Source organism: Melanerpes formicivorus, unplaced genomic scaffold, assembly GCF_026170545.1.
Source record: "Melanerpes formicivorus ecotype bairdi unplaced genomic scaffold, bMelFor1.0.p_v2 SCAF_11, whole genome shotgun sequence".
Taxonomy (NCBI): Eukaryota; Metazoa; Chordata; class Aves; order Piciformes; family Picidae; genus Melanerpes; species Melanerpes formicivorus.
Genome location: NW_027142363.1, coordinates 13,894,954 through 13,914,330, shown reverse-complemented (window position 1 = coordinate 13,914,330; position 19,377 = coordinate 13,894,954). Strand labels below are relative to the sequence as shown.

At 42.9% G+C, this 19,377-nt stretch overlaps 1 protein-coding gene across 2 annotated transcripts in view; it reads right to left on the bottom strand.

The window, feature by feature from the left end:
- The window catches only part of DYRK1A (dual specificity tyrosine phosphorylation regulated kinase 1A), an 81,334-nt gene extending 74,614 nt beyond the window's left edge, over positions 1-6,720 (bottom strand). The window contains exon 1 of one of the 2 annotated variants that reach the window (XM_068144609.1): positions 6,647-6,720. The gene's annotated coding sequence lies outside the window, so the exon portion shown is untranslated. Of the gene's footprint in view, positions 1-5,927; positions 6,476-6,646 lie in introns of those variants that run through there. The other variant, XM_068144607.1, reaches the window with a different exon arrangement.
- Between the last annotated feature and the right edge of the window lie 12,657 nt (positions 6,721-19,377).

Genomic DNA, 19,377 nt, shown 5'->3' with positions numbered 1-19,377 from the left:
CTCCAAGTAGTACAACATAAACCCAAGCAATTTCAACTATGACCTTACAATACAAACTTTAACTATGGTTTATAATGCAGTATCATATATACTCTTTCCACTCAGCCTTCAACATAAATGAATCATTAATGATGCTGTCTCTAGTAGACATAGTTCACAGAAGACATTAAGTCACTTAAAAGCTAAGTTTGTAAAATGCAGTATGTATTAAATACAATAAACCATCAGGAAAAGTTTGAGGAGATACAAGGGTCATTCAAAATAAACCAATACTAACCACATAGTTAAGTGACCTCTCCCCAGAAGCAGTTCTGATTTTGGTGGAAAGTGTAGCCTAAGTTTATAACCTTAGCACATACAGAACTTCAGAAAAAAAACCTGATTTCAGTGGGAAGATGTACACAGGTATGTGCAGTCATGTACACATTCAGCATTCACTGTAATGCTCATTTTCCTGCACAGGGCCTGCCATAAAAATCTCAACTTCTGAAGGTACACTATGACAATTGACAGAAAAGTTACCCTAAATACAAGAACACAGAATTCTAATCTTATGAACATCTGATTGTGTTGGAAAACAGATTCAGCTGTATTACTGCACAACTATGACCCAGTATTTGTAGAACTTATGAGTAACACAGAAAGGGAAACTGCAAAGATCTTCATGCAACAATTACTTCTTGTAACACTAACAAAGACATCAAAATTAAAACACTAAGTTGCCTTTTCTGGCATACCATTAATGGATTTTGAAAGAGCGTATTTAGAAATTATCTGTAATCACACATCTACCCTGTATTTCATGTGTAAGTCTTGATAAAACTGTATTAAAAAAAAGAATAAACATGGTTATACATTTTAAAAAAGCAGTTACAACTGGACAGAGACCAATGTAAGGAAATACAGTGTTCAGAAAAACAGAGAACTGAGTAAGCACTACCACATTAACTTCCCTACCTGACAATTTTTCCTCTTTTTACCTTTCCCTTCTGTTTAAACAGTAAAGTGATAGCATGGACACAAAATTATTTCCTCTACCAAAGTAGTTGATGTGCTGTGCTCCAACTGGCTCTTCAGTGACAGATCCACTGGCAAAGTATGCAAGTTATTAGCAATTTCCATAGTTCACACGAACACAAATTAAGATTTGAGAACATACAGGCAAATAGGATTTTGAAGAAACAACATTAGTTACTTTGTTTCAAGCCCAGAAGTCAAAACCCAATAACCACTAGGTTTTCAGGACACTAGGATTTAAAGGTTTCTCTGGCAAGTTTGATTTAATCATTGAAATATATTTAAGTATGACTGTGCCAGCTAGTCAACTTTGCTGGTTTGATTTTTTTATTGTTTTAGTAATTCCTCAAAATTCACTCTCATTTTTTTCCAATTATATTTTGAAATAATAACTCTACCATCAAAAATAAACATGTACATTTCCATTCCATATTTCACTATCCAAACTGCTATTAAAAAGAAAGAAGAAACTCTTTTACACATAGATAATTAACTATTTCTTTAACTGACTCAAAACACAGTCTATTTTTATTTGCCTTAGGGGTAAAAAGGAGGGGGGAGGGGGAGAATAAAAATAGAAGGTTTTAAAACTTTATGTAACACAAATTGAAAGCTTGGTTTCTCACAGCTGGAAGAAAACTAACACTTAATGAAGTTAATTTCACTTTCATTTACTCAGTTTCACTTTCAAATATTTAGTGCTACCAAGACCCCAGAAACTTTGTGAAGAGTATGTTTACAAATAAGTGCTAGCTTATTTTAATTACAGAAACATTTTCACTGCTTTAAAAAATGCTATATTCAGAGCTGAAATTAAACTAATTATGTCTTCACACAGGGTAACTGAAATAGCTACTATCTAGACTTCAGAGGCTCCAGAGTATCCACTGTAGGGATGTAAGCAGAGCTTCCCAGAAACTACCTTCCATGTTTCCCTACCTCTTCAGTGGGTATTCTCCCTATAAAGCATATTAACAGAACACTTTGGAATGACAAGGTACGTCAGTACCTTTCATATTAAGCTACCCCATCTCCAGTGTTTTCGAATGTGGAAAAACTCTTCCATCCTTTGGAGACTGAGAAGCAGAATTAAAAAAAATAAAAATAAAAATGGGGGGAGAGAAGTAAGAGAGGGGAAAGTAAATATGAAGACAATGCGACTCAGCTTGTCTCCTCACTAAGTCAAGATGAGCCCCCTCTTTGATCTGTGTTTTCAGATAAGTAAGCTATAATTTAGCACCCACAGATACTGGACAAGACTCATACATATGAGTATTGGGGGAAATGAAAGCTAGATTTCAAATAAAGGTGAGGTAAGCATGAACTAGAGACCTATTCTGAAGTAATGAAATACATTTATACTGGCAAAACCAGTTGAGTTATTTTTTTGGTCATGCTTTGATAACACAGAATCAAACGCGTAATTTTACCTTCCTTCCCCAAAAGAGAAAAAGACAATCAATAGATATCAATTACAAACTGTTACAGCAAGTGCTACATGCAACTAATGATCAGGTCACTACAAATCTATTGGTATGTTGCGTCACCTCAAAGAGAAAGGACTAGAGAGCTGTACATATAGAAAATGTCTTTCTGTAAGTAATAATTGCTTCTAATTATCGCAAGTTTCTTCATTATTATTACACCATCAATAGATTACAGTTCCTGTAACTGTCCTCTTGAAGGACCCATGGAGGCGATGAAGGAATAGGAGAGTATTCCCCTTCTCAGAATGCCTTGTTTACTTTTTTTTCCACTCATAACCTTACAAGAAAAGGAATGTTTGGTCAGAAACATTGTATTACTTACAACAGTCTTAGAACAAAATAGAAGTCTCACTGCATAAAGGTATCAAGTCTTGCACTTCTTAAGTCTGACAATCTGAAAGGCCGCAATATACATTTTATTCAAAAAATACGTTTCTTATCAAACTCTTAGTAAAACAGAGATGAAAATGTAAATTTAACAAATAATCTGCTGTACTAGGTTATAAAGACAAAAGCAGCAGTTCTCTGTAAATAATGCTACTCTACAACAACAGGTCTGTTTACAAAAGGATTTCAGAAGTTATACAAGCCTACCATGCTCCCATAAAACAAAGATATCAGGAAGTTTCTGACTTTACTTTGGAGAACAGTTCTCCAAATGGCATTAAAAATTACCACAGAAAGACTAAACATGTATCAGTCTTCAATTCTTACTCAAAAACACAAGCTCTAACAACTCTCAACCTATAGGTCCCTAACCAGGGGTACTGAAATAAAGAGATATTAAGGGGAATGATGAAAAGAGAGTCTAACCGTATCACCAAAATTGCTTCTTTGGTAAGAGTATGTTTTAGTCTTCAAATCAGCACCCATTTCAGTTCAGACGAAACTGTAAAACGCTATCACAGCAAATAAAAGTACAGTTTTTCACGCGTTTAACTAGTCTTTTCACGTACTACCCTATGACCAGGTGGTACAGTTTCAAACATGTTTGAACTAAACTAAAAGGGACTTTTCCACTTTATGTTAAGGTGTTGACTAATTTCAACTAAAATAACAAAAAATATCACAATATGTCAATTAAGGCAAAATCTAACAACACGGTTAACCCAGGCTACTTTTCAAGGCCCAATCAGAATTGAGACTCTGAAATGCGTATACATGTTAGCAAATATGTCCTTTTTATGTACTTTCAAAGTTAGTCAAGGCACAGTTTTTACTACATATCAGTAATATTTTTCCACCGTTTAAACTATCAACCAGTTTGTTAGAAGTTATTTATCATCACCACGGGTCAACTCCCAGTCTACACAAAACCGACATACTTTAAAAATTGATAAATTCCTGATGACCACCTCATTATTTTACACAAGTAAGACAATACTACCCATAAATTGACACTGAAATAGAGAACTCTTGGCTGCTATTAGGTAAAATTATCCTTGTTGCAGCTTCTCTGTCACTATCCCAAGAGGGGGAGGGGATTCCAATGACAAGTTCTAAATCCACCCAAGTATTGATTCAGGAACAAACTGTCTTTCTTACCTATTTGCCTGGAAAGAATATTAAACTATTCTCATATACCCTCTTCTTCATTTAGGAAGACTGTACTCTTTATTCAATTGTGAACAAGAAACACTTGCTTTACCCAAAGAATATTTAAAAAACATAAATTAAACACTAAGCTTCATAAACTTTGACAGAATTTTTAATTCACAGTGGAAAATGTAATTTCAACACTTCACACATTCTACTTCAGACTGCAAATAAAAAAACCACTCCAGTTCTAAATAATTCATAGAAGCCCAAAACATGAAGTATAGCCTACGAAGAGTGGTCTATATATAGACACACACCAACTTCACCAAATATATATAGATAATAGTTAACAAATACTAGCTCATACTCGGTTATTTTCAGTATTGTTGTTCTAATTCTATAAAACATAATTAATTATCCAAAAATATCCAACCTACAGAGGTTGGGACAAGGAGGGTGTGGGAAAAAAAAAGACAAACGAGTTTACCAAACTTTTTAGGGCTGCAGACTATTCCATTCAGGTAAGTTAGATTCTACCTGGTTAAAGGCAGGTAATTAAATATTACTACTAACAAAGTGTTTACTTATTTATCACCATAGCTGTATTCTTCAGCTTCACACACCTTTTCTTAAGGAAAGGAGAATGAAATGACAACCAATAAAGTAAGCTGTTAACTTCCACTTATCTAGACCCCCTATGATACTAGATCCATGTACGTGTGACTATGTATACCTGCTAGCAAAAGTTAATAGCACACCCTCATTCGATTTAAAACAGTAGGCTGTCAAAAACAAGCTTGTTGATTTATTTTGTACTCAGATATTCTGTCTTTGTTAATTTTAAAGAACAATGAATGTGTATTTCCCCCGATGACTGTGGAGTAATAGGAGAACTAAGTAACAGCAGCAATCTAGACACATGATCAAAGAACCCCTGCACAGTCTTTGGACAGACTAAACCGAAAACTTCAAAGCTGACTGAGATTCAAAAATGCACCAATTTCGACATTTCAAATTACTGTACTTTTAATTATGTTTTCTGATTTTGTGGCGGCTGGACGGAATGCCACTCAAAAGAAGCACCCTGTGTATCAGATGAGGTCTTCAATTTCTTCAGCAACACAAAGCTAAATTCCTAAAAGACTGCGGCCAGCTATTATAACACAGAAGTGCCTGTGTGTCCCTGTGTCTATTACCAACTGCTTCTCCCTCCTCTTCCCTACCCCACCCCCCGCCCAGATGACAGTCATCTCACACAAGTACTCTTTCTACATCGGCCTCCAACTTCTCAATCTACCTAGCACATAAGTCCCTTACACGGGTACTGGCAGGGGCACCTAAAGCTTCCACCACAACAGGTGCCTACTCAGCTGACGGTTCAACTCCTGATGCCCTCCTCGCCTCCCTCTCTCTCTCTGCTCCCAGACCCGGGCGAGATCTCGCACCCGCCCACCGCAGGGCGTTGCGCATAAGAGCAAAAGAATCGAGGCGAGCTCTTTTCCTCCATCGCCGGTCCCGCGGCCCTTCTCGCCGCTCTGCTTCTCAACCCGGCAGCGACAGCCTCTCCCGGACGCCGAAGGAAAAAGGGCCGCAGAGGCCGCGACTGCCGCCGCTGCCCCCTGGCCATGCCCGGCCTGCCCCAGAAGGGGGCGGCGGTAGCGAAGGCGAGGAAGAAGGCCAGGTCCAAAGCCCAGTACGGGTCCTGGCCTTGCCGGCTCCGGCCCTGGGCTCGGCGGGCCCCTGCGTTCTCCCCATCTCCTCTCTCTAAGATGGCAGCGGAGCTGCCCCCTGCGCTGCGCCCCTCTCGACCGCGCCGGGCCGGGAGGTGGCACCAGCTCGTCCCGCTGCGCAGCTCCCCGCCACCGGCTGCGGCGTCTCACTTACCCGTGTGGGGGGCAGCGGGCCCTGCGCTCCGGCCGGGCTTCTCCCGGTTGAGGCCTCTTCCCTCGAGCGGCGGGCGCTGGCAGGGCGAGGAGCGAGCGCTTCCCCCAGCCTCGGCCAGGGGCCCCGGCGCGGCAGCGCCTCCCTCTTGTGCGCTCCGCAGTCCGGCCGCCCCGCCGCGCTCGGGCCCGCACGGCTGGCGGCGGTGGCGGTGCCGCTCGGGGCGCCGGGGGTGCCGGCCGCGGGGTCTGTCCGCTGCGCGCCTTCCTCTCTGGGCGGCGAAGAGGGGGGGCCCGGCCCGGCGGGCGGATCCGCGGCGCTTCCTGGCCGGGTTGGATTTTCTATCGCTCACAAAATGGCGCGCGTTCCAAACCTGCGCAGCGCCCGGCGGCGGCAACGGCAGGGCCCAGCCTCACCTCAGCTCAGCGCGGCGGCGGCGGCGGCCTGAGCCCCGGCCAGGCAGCGCGGGGACAGCGGCGGGCGGGCAGGCGGGCGCGAGCGGGCGGGGGGAGGAGGAGGAGGAGGAGGGGGTGGGGGAGAAGCGCAGCGCCGTACCGAGCCCCCGGGAACTCCTCGCTCCCTCCCTCCTTCCCTCCCCCGCCTGCAAGCCTCTACCTCCTCCCCCTCCCTACCTCCCCGCCCGCTCCTCCTTCCCCCTCCCTCGCGAACCGGCTTCGCCAGGGCGCTGCGCCGCGCCGCCCGGCTCCCCTCCCGCGCCGCACCGCTGCTGTTGCTGCCGCCGCCTCGAGCCTGTCCTCGTCCGCGCCCGCCCGCGCGGGACGAACTTCTCGCGTGTCCCCGCCGGACCCTCGGGGGACAGTTTTTGGAGGATGTTCTTTCGTTTTCTTGTGCGATAGCGTCTTTCGGGGTGGAGGTGGGAAGGAGGAGGGTAGGGGAGGAAAAAAAAAAAGCAACGATTCAGGCGGGAAGAGGGTTTTTAAAAAAAAAAATTAAAAAAAAGGTAACTGACAAAATGGCGGCGGGGCGAGCCTGTTGCTATGGCAGCTGTCAATCATGCCGCCCGGCTGCCCCACCCCGGCCGGGCGGGAGACGGCGCTGACGTGGGGGGGGGCGGGACAGCGAGCTACGGGTGAGGGGCGGGCCCTGGTCGCCGTGGCAACCGCTGCCCCCTTTCCCCCCAGCCCTCCGGGCTGTGACGGTATCCGCGTCGCTGCGGGCTGGAATAGCACCGGGGGGAGGTGAAGACGCCGGGGCTGGGCGGGGCTCGAGGCCGGTAACGGGGGTGGGGGGGTGCTGCCTTTGGCCTTACCCCTACCTCTACCACTACCACACGGTGGGCGCCTGGGAGGGGCGGCCCGGGAGAGGGCTGCGGCGCCGCCATCTGCAGCCCGTAGAGGGCGCCGGTACCGCGGCGGCTTGGGGAGCGCAGGCCCCCCGGCCGCCCGAAGGACGTCGAGGCCAAGCAAGCCGGGCTTCCAATATTGCCCGCCGTTCGAGGAGGCCGCAGGAGGCCTGCGGCGGCGTGGGAGGCTTCCCTCCCATGCAGGAGGAATGGATGGTGTGTCTGAGGGGCTCGGACGGGCAGGGATGCCCCCCATTCCCATCTCTGAAAAATATGTTCCGGGGTGGGGGAACCACTAAGGAGTTGTTGCACTATCTGGCAGGTGTGGGTATGCTCCGTGAGGGAGCCTTGAGTTGCTGAATGCTCCTTTCCACCCGTAATTGAGGAGCAAACTTGCAGTGTCGGTGCAGCTAGCCTCAATGTGTGATAGGGATTTGTCAGTATTTTCTGCAGTGCTCCCAAAGATGAAAAAGTAGAATATGGCCTTTATCTAACACTTTGATACTTCAAGTCATTTTACTTAACAGCCAGCCTCCTTGAAGAAATTAGGACATATTACTAACACTTGCTCCATTTGCTTCTTATTTTAATTTTTCTTAGCTTAAAAGGTGGAAATAAGCAGCTAAGGAGAGAGAGACAGGTGCATCAACAGCCAAAGCCATAGGTCTCCCACATAATCTAAGCATTGATTTACAAATGCAGTATCATACACAGTTCAACCAAGCTAAAATTTTGTTGCAGCTGAAAATAACAGTGCAGACTGCCTCCACCTTCAGCCATGGAGTCCCTCTGCCTCTGTTTTTCTGCATCAGCAGGAATGCCAGCACAATCAAACTAACCAAAACACCCTTCTAAAAATGTTCTCAGTATGGCTAGGAGAAATACTATGCATAGAAGACTGCAGGAGCATGCAGAAGAATTGTGGGACCACCTCATGAATAACAACATGGTTAGGTTAGGTTAACTCATCCATGCAGATGCCCCTTAAAGGTGTAGTGAGTGTCTAGGAGCAACAAGATTTAAATTACTTCTCTCATTTCCCTCAATCCCAGAAAGATTGAGAGGTCACTTGGGACTACTTTTGACATGTACCTCTTTGCCTTTGAGATGACCAGAATGTGGTTCCCAGGATGAGGAAAGGTAACATGCACACAGTGTAACAAAGCCATACAGCATCATCTGCTTCTAGCCAGAGACTTCCAAGTTAGTATCATCGTATTTTGGCTTAGAGTACATGCCAACACAGTGTTTTGTACTGGAAATTCAGAGCATACAGAAAAGCATTGGCTGCCTTGCATATGCTCCGCCCAGGTCATCTTGAGTGCAATCACACAGCACTTACAGGATGGCCAAGGGATCAGGTCCAGCCAGCATGGATTTAGGAAGGGCAGGTCCTGCCTGACCAACCTGATCTCCTTCTATGATCAGGTGACCCGCCTGGTGGATGTGGGGCAGGCTGTGGATGTAGTCTACCTGGACTTCAGCAAGGCCTTTGACACCGTCCCCTACAGCAAACTCCTGGCCAAGCTGTCAGCCCATAGCTTGGACGGGAGCACACTGCGATGGGTTAGGAACTGGCTGGCTGGCCGAGCCCAGAGAGTGGTGGTGAATGGTGCCACATCCAGCTGGCAGCCAGTCACTAGTGGTGTCCCCCAGAGATCAGTGTTGGGCCCTGTGCTCTTTAACATCTTTACTGATGATCTGGATGAGGGCATTGAGTCCATCATCAGTAAATTTGCAGACGACACCAAGTTGGGGGCAGGAGTTCATCTGCTGGAAGGTAGAGAGACTTTGCAGAGAGACCTCGACAGGCTGGACAGATGGGCAGAATCCAATGGCATGAGATTGAACACATCCAAGTGCCGGGTTCTGCACATTGGCCACAACAACCCCATGCAGTGCTACAGGCTGGGGTCAGAGTGGCTGGAGAGCAGCCAGGCAGAAAGGGACCTGGGGGTACTGGTTGATGGTAGGCTGAACATGAGCATGCAGTGTGCCCAGGCAGCCAGGAGGGCCAGTGGCATCCTGGCCTGCATCAGGAACAATATGGCCAACAGGAGCAGGGAGGTCATTCTGCCCCTGTACACTGCACTGGTTAGGCCACACCTCGAGTACTGTGTCCAGTTCTGGGCCCCTCAGTTTAGGAAGGATGTTGACTTGCTGGAACGAGTCCAGAGGAGGGCAACAAGGTTGGTGAGGGGCTTGGAACACAAGCCCTATGAGGAGAGGCTGAGGGAGCTGGGGTTGCTTAGCCTGGAGGAGACCCAGGAGTGACCTTCTTGCTCTCTACAGCTACATTAAGGGGGGTTGTAGACAGGCAGAGGTTGGTCTCTTCTCCCAGGCAACCAGTACCAGAACAAGAGGACACAGTCTCAGGCTGTGCCAGGGGAGGTTTAGGCTGGAGGTTAGGAGGAAGTTTTACACAGAGTGATTGCCCATTGGAATAGGTTGCCCGAGGAGGTGGTGGGGTCACCATCATTGGAGGTGTTCAGGAGGAGACTTGATAGGGTGCTTGGTTGCATGGTTTAGTTGATTAGGTGGTGTTGGATGATAGGTTGGACCCAATTATCTTAAAGGTCTCTTCCAACCTGTTCTGTTCTGTTCTGTTCTATTCTATTCTGTTCTATTCCATTCTCCAGTAAGGAAGGGCAGCTCTTCCCATGAGGACTTTGTAAAACTTGTAAAATCTCTTTGCCATGCTGTGTGAATACAGGCATGCCATGGTGGAATAATTACTCTGTTGTTCAACGTAGGTAATTACAAAGCTCATAGAAGTTGTCACACCATTTGTTATGTAAAAGTAACCTGTTTGGGTTTGATTGCTTTTTTTTTTAAATATCTTTTGCTGATGCTTAAAAGTATTAAAGAGTTTTCATGAGTCTGTGTGCTTGCTCAGTTGTCCTCTACTTTTATTTTGCTGCCTATACCCAAACTGGGGCAACAGTTGTATGTGGCCACTTGGACTAAGATAAAATGTTCTTTAAAAGGTGATGGCTCTTTTTTATTATTTTCTATTTCAGCAAAACCTAAATATTTTTTGTATTGTTAATATTATCTTGATAATGAATACCCTGTATAGTTCTCTGTACAACAGTGTTCTCTTACATATCCATGTCATTAAAAGCCTGTATACACACTACAGATGGTCTATAACATTTTCTGGTTAGATCCTCAACAGCTGAAGTGTTGAAGTTGGTAATCATTAATATTAAGAAATGAAGACACTGCAAACTGCAGTTCAACCATAATCCTACTCCAGCCACAGAGTCTGGGGTTAGAGTCAGCAGGAGGGTAGGCTCACTTCTCTGTATTTGGAGGGAGGAGGACTTAGGTCCTCTCCTGCCAGTGGGCTTATGGCTAAGGCTCTGACCACATTCTAGGCTGGGACTGTACCAGAATCCTGCCTCACCTGCAAACCTACCACACAGGGTGAAAGCAGGACAGAGCTTTGTCTTAGTGGTGGGAGCTAGGAGTCCTGTGTTGCAGATAAGTTTAGGGTAAAGGTTTTGGGTTGATTTTCAAATCAGGTGATCTTCCTGATCTGTCATTTAATGCATCCCATAAATTATTTCACTGGAGTAAACAAAAAGTCAGTATTGCATAATGTGGGGTGGGACTAAGGGGTAGAAGACGGAGGTACACTTTAACTAGTGAATTCCATACAACAGGACAAAAATAAATGTGACAGCAAGAGACACTGTCTTCTAAGAGATCATATTTGGAGACAAGCAGCTGAGATAATAGAGCCTGAAAATGAAGCTATGAGAAATAGTTTGTGACCTGGAAAAAGAGCATCCAAATTCTTGCTAATTTCTTCTACTCTGTTCAACATAATAATGAGTTATAACTACTTTTTTTTCTTCTTCTTTAGGAAGGGACCGTCACAACAGGAAAAGGTTGAGTCTTTTTTTTAACTCTTCATCAAAAAACACATGGAGTAGAATCATAGAATGATAGAATGGTCTAGGCTGGAAGGGACCTCCGTGGGTCATCTAGTCTGACCTCCCCACAGCAGGGACACCGTCAACTAGATCAGGTTGACTGTAGGTTAACTGTATTTTAGTGTCACAGTTGGAAATAGGGTTTGCGTACATTCTTTATGAATTAGTAGACAGGCTCCTAAGAAATACTTTTCCTGAGACTAACCCCTCAGAAAACTGATTATTTGGGGCCAAACCAAACAATAAGTAGGCAACTTGGGAAAAAATGGGGAAAAGTACACTGAAAATGAGGAGGGAAGAGTACAGTACAGAAACATAATATCTAAGACAATAATATACAACAGTCTACAGAAATAGAACTGAAGTAAATTGTGGGAAGAGGTTGTTTTCGAGTAGCTTTGGAAGACTATAGGGAAGATTTGCCTTTGCTCGAATTAGAGAAAGCTATGTTTTGTCTTTGACTCTGAGGGGAATGTAAACACCTTGTAACTGAAGGAGAGGAACTGGGCAGAATTTGGTTGGATGTGTTAAAATATTGTTTTGTTATTTTAACCTATTTTAATTACAGTAGAAAATGACCAATTGAGATGTGGCACATGTGCCTTCTGATAGACTACATAACTTTGCTGTATAACATAACAAACGTCTTCACCTCCAATCATCTTGTCCTGGAAGCGCTGCTCTGGGTAAATAGAACATTAACAGCATAAATTTTCCTTAGTTCAGTAGGTACTTTAAAAACATTACAGTATTTTAGTGGGACAGAAGTTTACCTTACAGTCACCCTTGGTTGACTATTCTGCCTCTCTTGTCTTTCACTATGATTATGATGAGATATATAATCCTTCCTGTTTCCCTCTGTGGTTTGCTGTGCATTTATATCTATGCTATTAACAAAGTAGACATAGGACCTGCGCAGAAACAGTTGTAATTAATTGGAACTTAAAGAATTCAAGAGTTCCTTAAGTTGTAGGACTATTACAGAAAGTACACTGTAGAAACAACAATTTCCCAGACTATTATTGTTAGTGATATTAGCGGGCAAGAACACACACACTTTGTCATCTAAGTGAAGAACAATAGGATGCAGCATGGCAGATGAATATAAAGTTAGAAATAAATATTTATGTGTTCCTATCTACTCTTTTATTTAAAAAAAAAAAATAATAGATTAAGGAGATAATAAATCAGAAGGGAAAGCTGAAAATTATGTAACATTACTCTGATGCTTCTACCCAGTACAGATTAGGAAGGAATTATTTGTTAGGTCTGCTTGTTTTATAACTGTCTTCAAAATTTATGGTAGTGAAAGGAGGGACTACTGGCATGCTTAATGTGGTACTTCTTACCTCTGCTGTGGCTAGTTCTGCTTATTTTTCTGTTGGTTTATGTATTTGCCTTTGATTACAGGTATTACTATACAAGTCTCCATATGATGTCCGATTTACTTAGCTGGGTTCCCAGATGTTGGAAGCAACAGGTAATTTCAGAACCTTCCTCACTTCCTGTGGAAGATTACCAGGACTTCATAATCCTAGAGTTAGGAATGTCTACTCACATCACTAGTATTTTAAAGTAGCTTTTTAGTTATTTGACACAGCCAGTCATAGGATTAAAGCACTTTGTGGTCTTTTGAGAACCTGTTGTATCAGTAAGACCATCTCTAATATGCTGGGGGTGAAGACTTTTCCCTAACTGAAAGGCTAAATTCTTCCCAAGTCTGGAAGCTGCTCAGCATCTTCTCAGCTTGGATCTATCTTTTTCTGCTTCAAACTCTAGGTAATCATTTTGTTGTTTTAGTCACATAGCTGTCTGATAGCAGAGTGCAATTATGGGAAATATGTTCCTTTTCAGCCTTCTTACATCAAGTAGAATGGTCTGTTTGTCTCCACTGCATGTTCTGGAAGTCTTCATTCTGTAACCCATACTCTAAAGCACTGTTGTAGCTGTGCAGCTTTTCTTTTGCAGTATCTGAACTTCAGGCTTCCTATGCACCAGTTATAGGCACTCTGGCCTTTCCAGGACTTACAGAAGTTTCAGTCCAGATGCTGTGTTGTGCCAGTAGCAATTCAAATAGTCCTTGGCATCCTGCATGTCTACTGCAAGAGTGTCCTTCTAAGGCCAGCAGACCCAGCTTAGAAAATCTTCAGAAAGGGTTCCTTCATAATATAGAAAAAAAGATTATGATGTCAACAGTCCTGTTAACTTGTGTTTCTTAGACAAAGCTACCATGTATCTCAATCCCTTTGGTACTAGGCCACAATCTGAACTTAACTCCCAAAAGAAGTTCTCTATGGGTTACAACATTAACACTTCAGAGAATGCCAGGGCAGCTCTCAGACAGACTTAATTCTAAATCAAACCATCGTCTGGAGTGAGCAGCTTGTGTTTCGCCTGTCAAAAAGGTGCTGCTAAGTAACTAATGTGGTCCATCTCTTTTTAGGCCAGAGGGGTTGCCATGGTAACCTATTTGAATGTAGATAGATATGCTTTTGAGTCATCATCAGAGCCCAGCTTTGATAGTGCAAGGTTTGGATTGACAGCCAGTACTGCATATTGTGTAGGTTGGCACGCCTCTGGACCAGAAGGTCCTGGAATTGCTACTGCTGGATGAGGCTTGTTACAAAAAAACCGTGTGCAGCTCCCTGAGTTTTCTCTGATACTGTCTCGAATGGCAGTCAGATATTCCTTGGTGTTCTCACTCTATAAAGGGGCAGGCTGAAGATCACACGAAGTGTGACAAATTCCTTACTCCAGTTTAAAAGTCCTTCCCAAAACAATGGAGTTTTCTGGGGAGGAAGCCTCTGGGAAAGGCTATGTTACTTATTTAGGGGATATGTATACTTTAAAGTTGTATCACAGAAGTCCTCCTGAAACCACTTTCCATGCTAAATACATTTGTTGGAATGAGGAACAGTTTTCTGTTAAACCAGGAATCCTGAAGAACTGTGGTTCTTTAATAAAACTCTTGCAAATCAAGTGCTACAATGTCAAGTATATCCCATATGGGAACTTCTCTAAAACCTCAGTTTCCTACTTTTAAAGGGTTCTGATTTCCCTTTGTTTGAAAAGATGAAAAAGACACTATGTTGACTTAATAAAAAAATTTCCCTCACATCCAAAGGGACTAGTACAACACAATGCATGTCTCTAAAACTTTGTATGTGGCTCTGCAGATTGTACCTTGGCTAAGTTGAATTTACCTACACCTCTTCAATGTAAAGCTCTTGTTTCTCTGTAGAAAGTCCTGGAAAAGTCAAAGACTGTCCTCAGTCCTGTTAAAATTAGGTCCTTCATTGGCAACTTCTTTTGAAGCTTATCCAGTGATACAAAATACATGTTCCTTACTCTGCAGCTGTGCAGCAGAATATATGTCTTTACTAGCTAAAATGAAAACTTTGTTCTTGATGTCAGGAGAAAGCTTCTTGTCCTCCCTCTGGAGGCATATTGTCTACAAAGTTCCAACACATGACATTTCCATTATCCTGACTTCCCAAATCTATTCAAGAAAGTTCTTAGAATTATGTTCTGTTACATGACCATGGAACCTCCTGCTAGCTAAGAAATTGTGGTGAGTTTGAAGTTACATTTCTCTAAACTTGCCATGTAGAGTATTTCACCATACTAAGAAAGCATTCTTAAAGCAGGAGAAGCAAGAATGTTTGATTGTCTATCCCTTTTTCCTTCCCAATCCTCTTATCTCCTCCCAGTCTAATATATTATTTCAGGTTTTTGGATGCCTTTTGTGCTTCAGACTGAACTACCCCAAAACTCCAGCATGTGACCACTGCACTTGTGAGCAACAGTTATATAGAGTTACATGTGTGCAGGTTGTCCAGACAGGCAACCAAGCAGAAGCATAAACAGTTCATCTTCTAGTTCAGCTTTCCCCAAAGAAAGAATTAACTAATTAACCAGGATTGATCTTTGATGTAGACTCCAGTTTTCACTGAACATTTCTGAACCTCTTTTATTTGAGCTCTGCCCAAGATGGATCTGTCAAATTGTGAGGTGGCCAGTCATTACTAGGAGTTAAAAAACTATTACAAGAGATGAAGCAAGGGCCTAATCAAGAGCAGCCCACTCAGCCCTGTGAAACCAGAATAAAAAGAGTTTCTTTCCAGTATACATGTACAACAAACCAGCTCTGTGTACATTACCATCCTATAATGTGTATTTCAGACTAAGTTCCCTGGCTATCCACACTGTTTTGTGGCCCTCAAGCATATTCTGTGGCCTCACTAAGTAGGCTAATTGCTATGTGGGCCAGCGCTCCTTTTTTGTAGGGTACACTTTGTAGGGGCCTGAAGTTTCAACTCCACAAGCTATTCCAGGGAACAGGCAAGGCTGGTGACCTTATGCTGAGAATGCCCCTGCCCATCTCATCATGATCACTACTGCATGCCAGTGGTAGGCCAGTGGTGTCAAGTCCCACAGGGGTAGTTCTGCCAGAATGGAGCTACTAAAATAGCATGTCGGGTGTCAGGCAGGGGTTTTCTGCTACAGCAAGGAGATCCCTTTAGTATTCCTGCTGTATGTTCCCCAGGCTTAGTATCTTTAGCAGTTTGTGCAGGGCAGGATGCCACAAGCACCTGTGGGGAAAACACACATCTGGACACAAATCTGAAACCTTGTGGGAAGAATAACATCATACAATCAGCTTGGTGCTAGCATGTCAGCCAGCCCACTCTTCCTGTGCTTAGGTTCCTTTCAGGGGTGTAATAGGGCGGATGAGTCCAGAAGGTCACAAGATGGTTAGCAATGAGTTAGGCTGACTTGACTCTATTGGACATCACAGTTCTCTGTGCCCATGCTTTTAAAAGAGGAGACAGGGCTATCTCCTAATGTCAGCATTGATTTCCACCCCAAAGTCCCTTGTGCTGGGAGTCCTTAATATTAAAACATCTGCCTGCTGAACTGCCAGAATGAGTTGAAAAGAAAAAAAACATTTAAAAAGCTTGGAGAACTGATAGCTTTCAGGTCTCAGGAAACTACAGAACCTTGCAAGTCATCCACAAGAATCTAGAGTAATGCATCCTTTTTCTTCCTCATCTGCAGTCAGGAAGTCTGATTGTTCATTTATTCAGCACAGATACATTGTGAAAACACTTGAGTGAAAATGGCTTGAACTTCAGCAAAAATGGCTTGAACCAACTTCAAATCACATCAGGAAATCATGAGCTGCAAGAGATGCTTGTTGAGCAAGAACTGGCCCATAATTACAGAATAAATTGTTCTTTATTAATGGTTTTCCCTCTGAAGGACTGTGCATTGTCACATGTTCTTTTACTAAGGTCAGTTCCAGGCTTTGTACATGGAGCAAGCCTACAAGCTGCACAGCTAGTGCACTAGTGTGCTACAGCTGTCAGAAACCTCTGCAGTCACGACTTGTTCATGTTCACACCCCAAATTTGTTATAACTACAGGCTATCTAAACTTGTGGTCAATTGTTATCAATGTATGTATGTTTACAGTGTATTTCTAAATACAGTCTTAGATCCAGTTTAAATATAAATGTCTAATTCTGCCTTTTTGGCTCATTAATGGTGGCTTTGTTTTCAAGAATCTAAGCACATTGAACTACATTTATCTACCACTACTGGCAATCCCATTACTTCTGTATATGTAAATAATATAGACCTCCTTCAGCTCGCCATACTCTGCATCAGTACTCATTTTGGAAGGTGGACACAGTTACAAGATTTATAGAAAGAATATTTTATACAGGAGATAATGGAATATTAGCAAGCATTTGGTAGCCTAATTGAAGTGTGTTGTGTGCCTAAAGGCTATGAAACCTGACTGTGAGTGGTGGATGAAAAGAACTTCTGCTGTTTCTTTTATTGCTGGGTTATGTGCATTTGTGAGTCGTGTGTTGAGTTGAATCTGATGATGATACTCAATACCATGATGCCATCATGCCAGCTTCAAAATGAAATTGCTGGCTGAAGCAAAGTATCATGGGGCTTGAAGTTCAGATTGTAACATGAGAGGCTTCCTGTTGCAGTTGCTGCTTCTGGTTTCTGATTCTGGCGTGTTGGTCTTTTCTGCTGGGCAGGCTGCTGCTTCTGCATTTTGCTGGACATTTCTGCAAATAAGGGTAAGGTAATTGTGCATTGTATTATCTCATTTCCAGTGAAACTCTTTATCTCAACCTAGATGGTTTTGTTTTGGTTTTTTTTCCTCTTGTCTGTGTGGGGGGTGAGGGGCTTGCAAGAGCTAGCTGTATTAACCCAGGACAGCATTTAGACCCTTTCACAAGGAATCTGTCATTTTTTAAGTTGTAGAATGGACTTGGTAAAGGTGTCAGGTCTATAGAGATCTGAAATACGTCATTCAGCAGCAGCTGCACATGAAACTCACTATGTCAGTGGCTACACAAACCACTTTGTTAATTGAGTTTCCTATAAATTCTTTCCAATCTGGAAAGTAAAATTAACATAACTGCACATAGCTAATACTTTTATGTGTAGGACCCATCAAGTTTATGAATGAACAGTCCATCATCCTTAAGAGTGCAAACATCATCAAGTTTATAAGCAGAGACCATAACAGTTATGCTCATAACACATAAAGTGTATCTCTTGGTATATATAAAACTCAGTTAATGAAAAACAAAAGCTGAAAATTTATTTCAAACACTTATTTTTCCACCCTTCCAACCGATATGGCAGATCAGATCTTTTCACAATAATCTTTAACTGAATTTTGAAGGTAATCACAGAGGTTTTGGGGGGGTTGTTCTGCTTTGTTTTAATATTATCTCAGGTATGTGAAATGCAACCACAGTACCTGAATTTCTGGCAGACTGTGATTGTGAAGACTGCCAGTTAAATTTGTTACACAGCTAAACAAAAAGTGTATAGAAAAATCAAAGTGCCTAAAACCTAAATTGTGAACACTCGTAGCAAAATCTCCCTAATTTCAGAGAGAACTCATGTTAATTTTTAAGCTGTTTTGTTACTTAATGCAACCTTATCTTTGCTGTAGCAAAGATGCATCTGCAGCCGTATATAAAAAAATTAAGGTAACGTACCTACTCTGAATTTTATCCTAGGTGTGTCAATATTGAATATAAATCCCATATTTGACACCTAGAAGTCCAAATTAAAATATTTTCTGAAGAACTAGACTATAATAGTTTAATAAAACAATAATTGCACAGTGCCAGTTATATACATGGCAGACATAAATTAGCACTCAAATTTACACAGGTACTTTATATCTGCAATAGAGAGAGGGTACAGTTTTCTTTCCTATGTGAAACGAAGTACAGAACACTGTGTTACTTAGCTCTTCTGCTTTATAATTACTAAGTTTCCCTTCTTGGTACTTAACTACTGTAACTACTACTGTTAATTGCTAGGTTAATGCCAGTGGACACTGAACAGAGCACATACAGCCTCAATACATTGAAGTCAGCAACCCTGATCAAATGCTCAACTAGGTGAAACATGATCTCATATTGGAGTTGTGCTGTGGGAAGTTATTAACTTTTTATTAAATTGGGCAGGGTCCTTATACTACAAAACATGTTAGGATGTAGCTAAGCTATAAAGTAAGGGCTGATGGCACTAACCCAAGAAGGTACAGCTACAGCACCATTTATCAAAAGAAGCCTGAGGCCCAAGGCTGGCCTTACAGACACTGAGGATGAAACTCATCTGTACCATCTAACTATCATCTTCTATACCTCACAGATCTTTTTTTCTCCTGTTTGTCCCTATCCCCTTACTACCTGCAGTAACCTTGCTCCTTGTCCTTACATTCAGTGAGATATGTGCCTCCTCTGGACCTCAGCAGAAGCAATGATGAAGAGACACGAGAGACATTCTCCCCGCAGGAAGTGTGGGTGCCCAGAACTCAGATGCAACCACGAGGCAGAGCTAGCAACTTCAATTAGCCCACTGCTGCATTAATTGTAGAAGCAGGAACTTGAGGGAATTTACTGAAGTTTCTATTATACATGAGAAACTGTAATTCTTTACACAGTCATAATTTTGCTTGGATAGGCTAATAATAAGCATTGTCTTCTTAAGCCCTGGGGCTAAGGACCAAGACCCAGGCATAGAAAAAAGGCAAATAAACACTCAACACTGGGGCAGCACCTATATTGATTATTAAAACCTGGTTCCAGAGGACTGAGATTTCATTTAAGGACCTAAGTTTTTACATAAATTTAAAATAATGTATTTCTTTCAAACTTCAG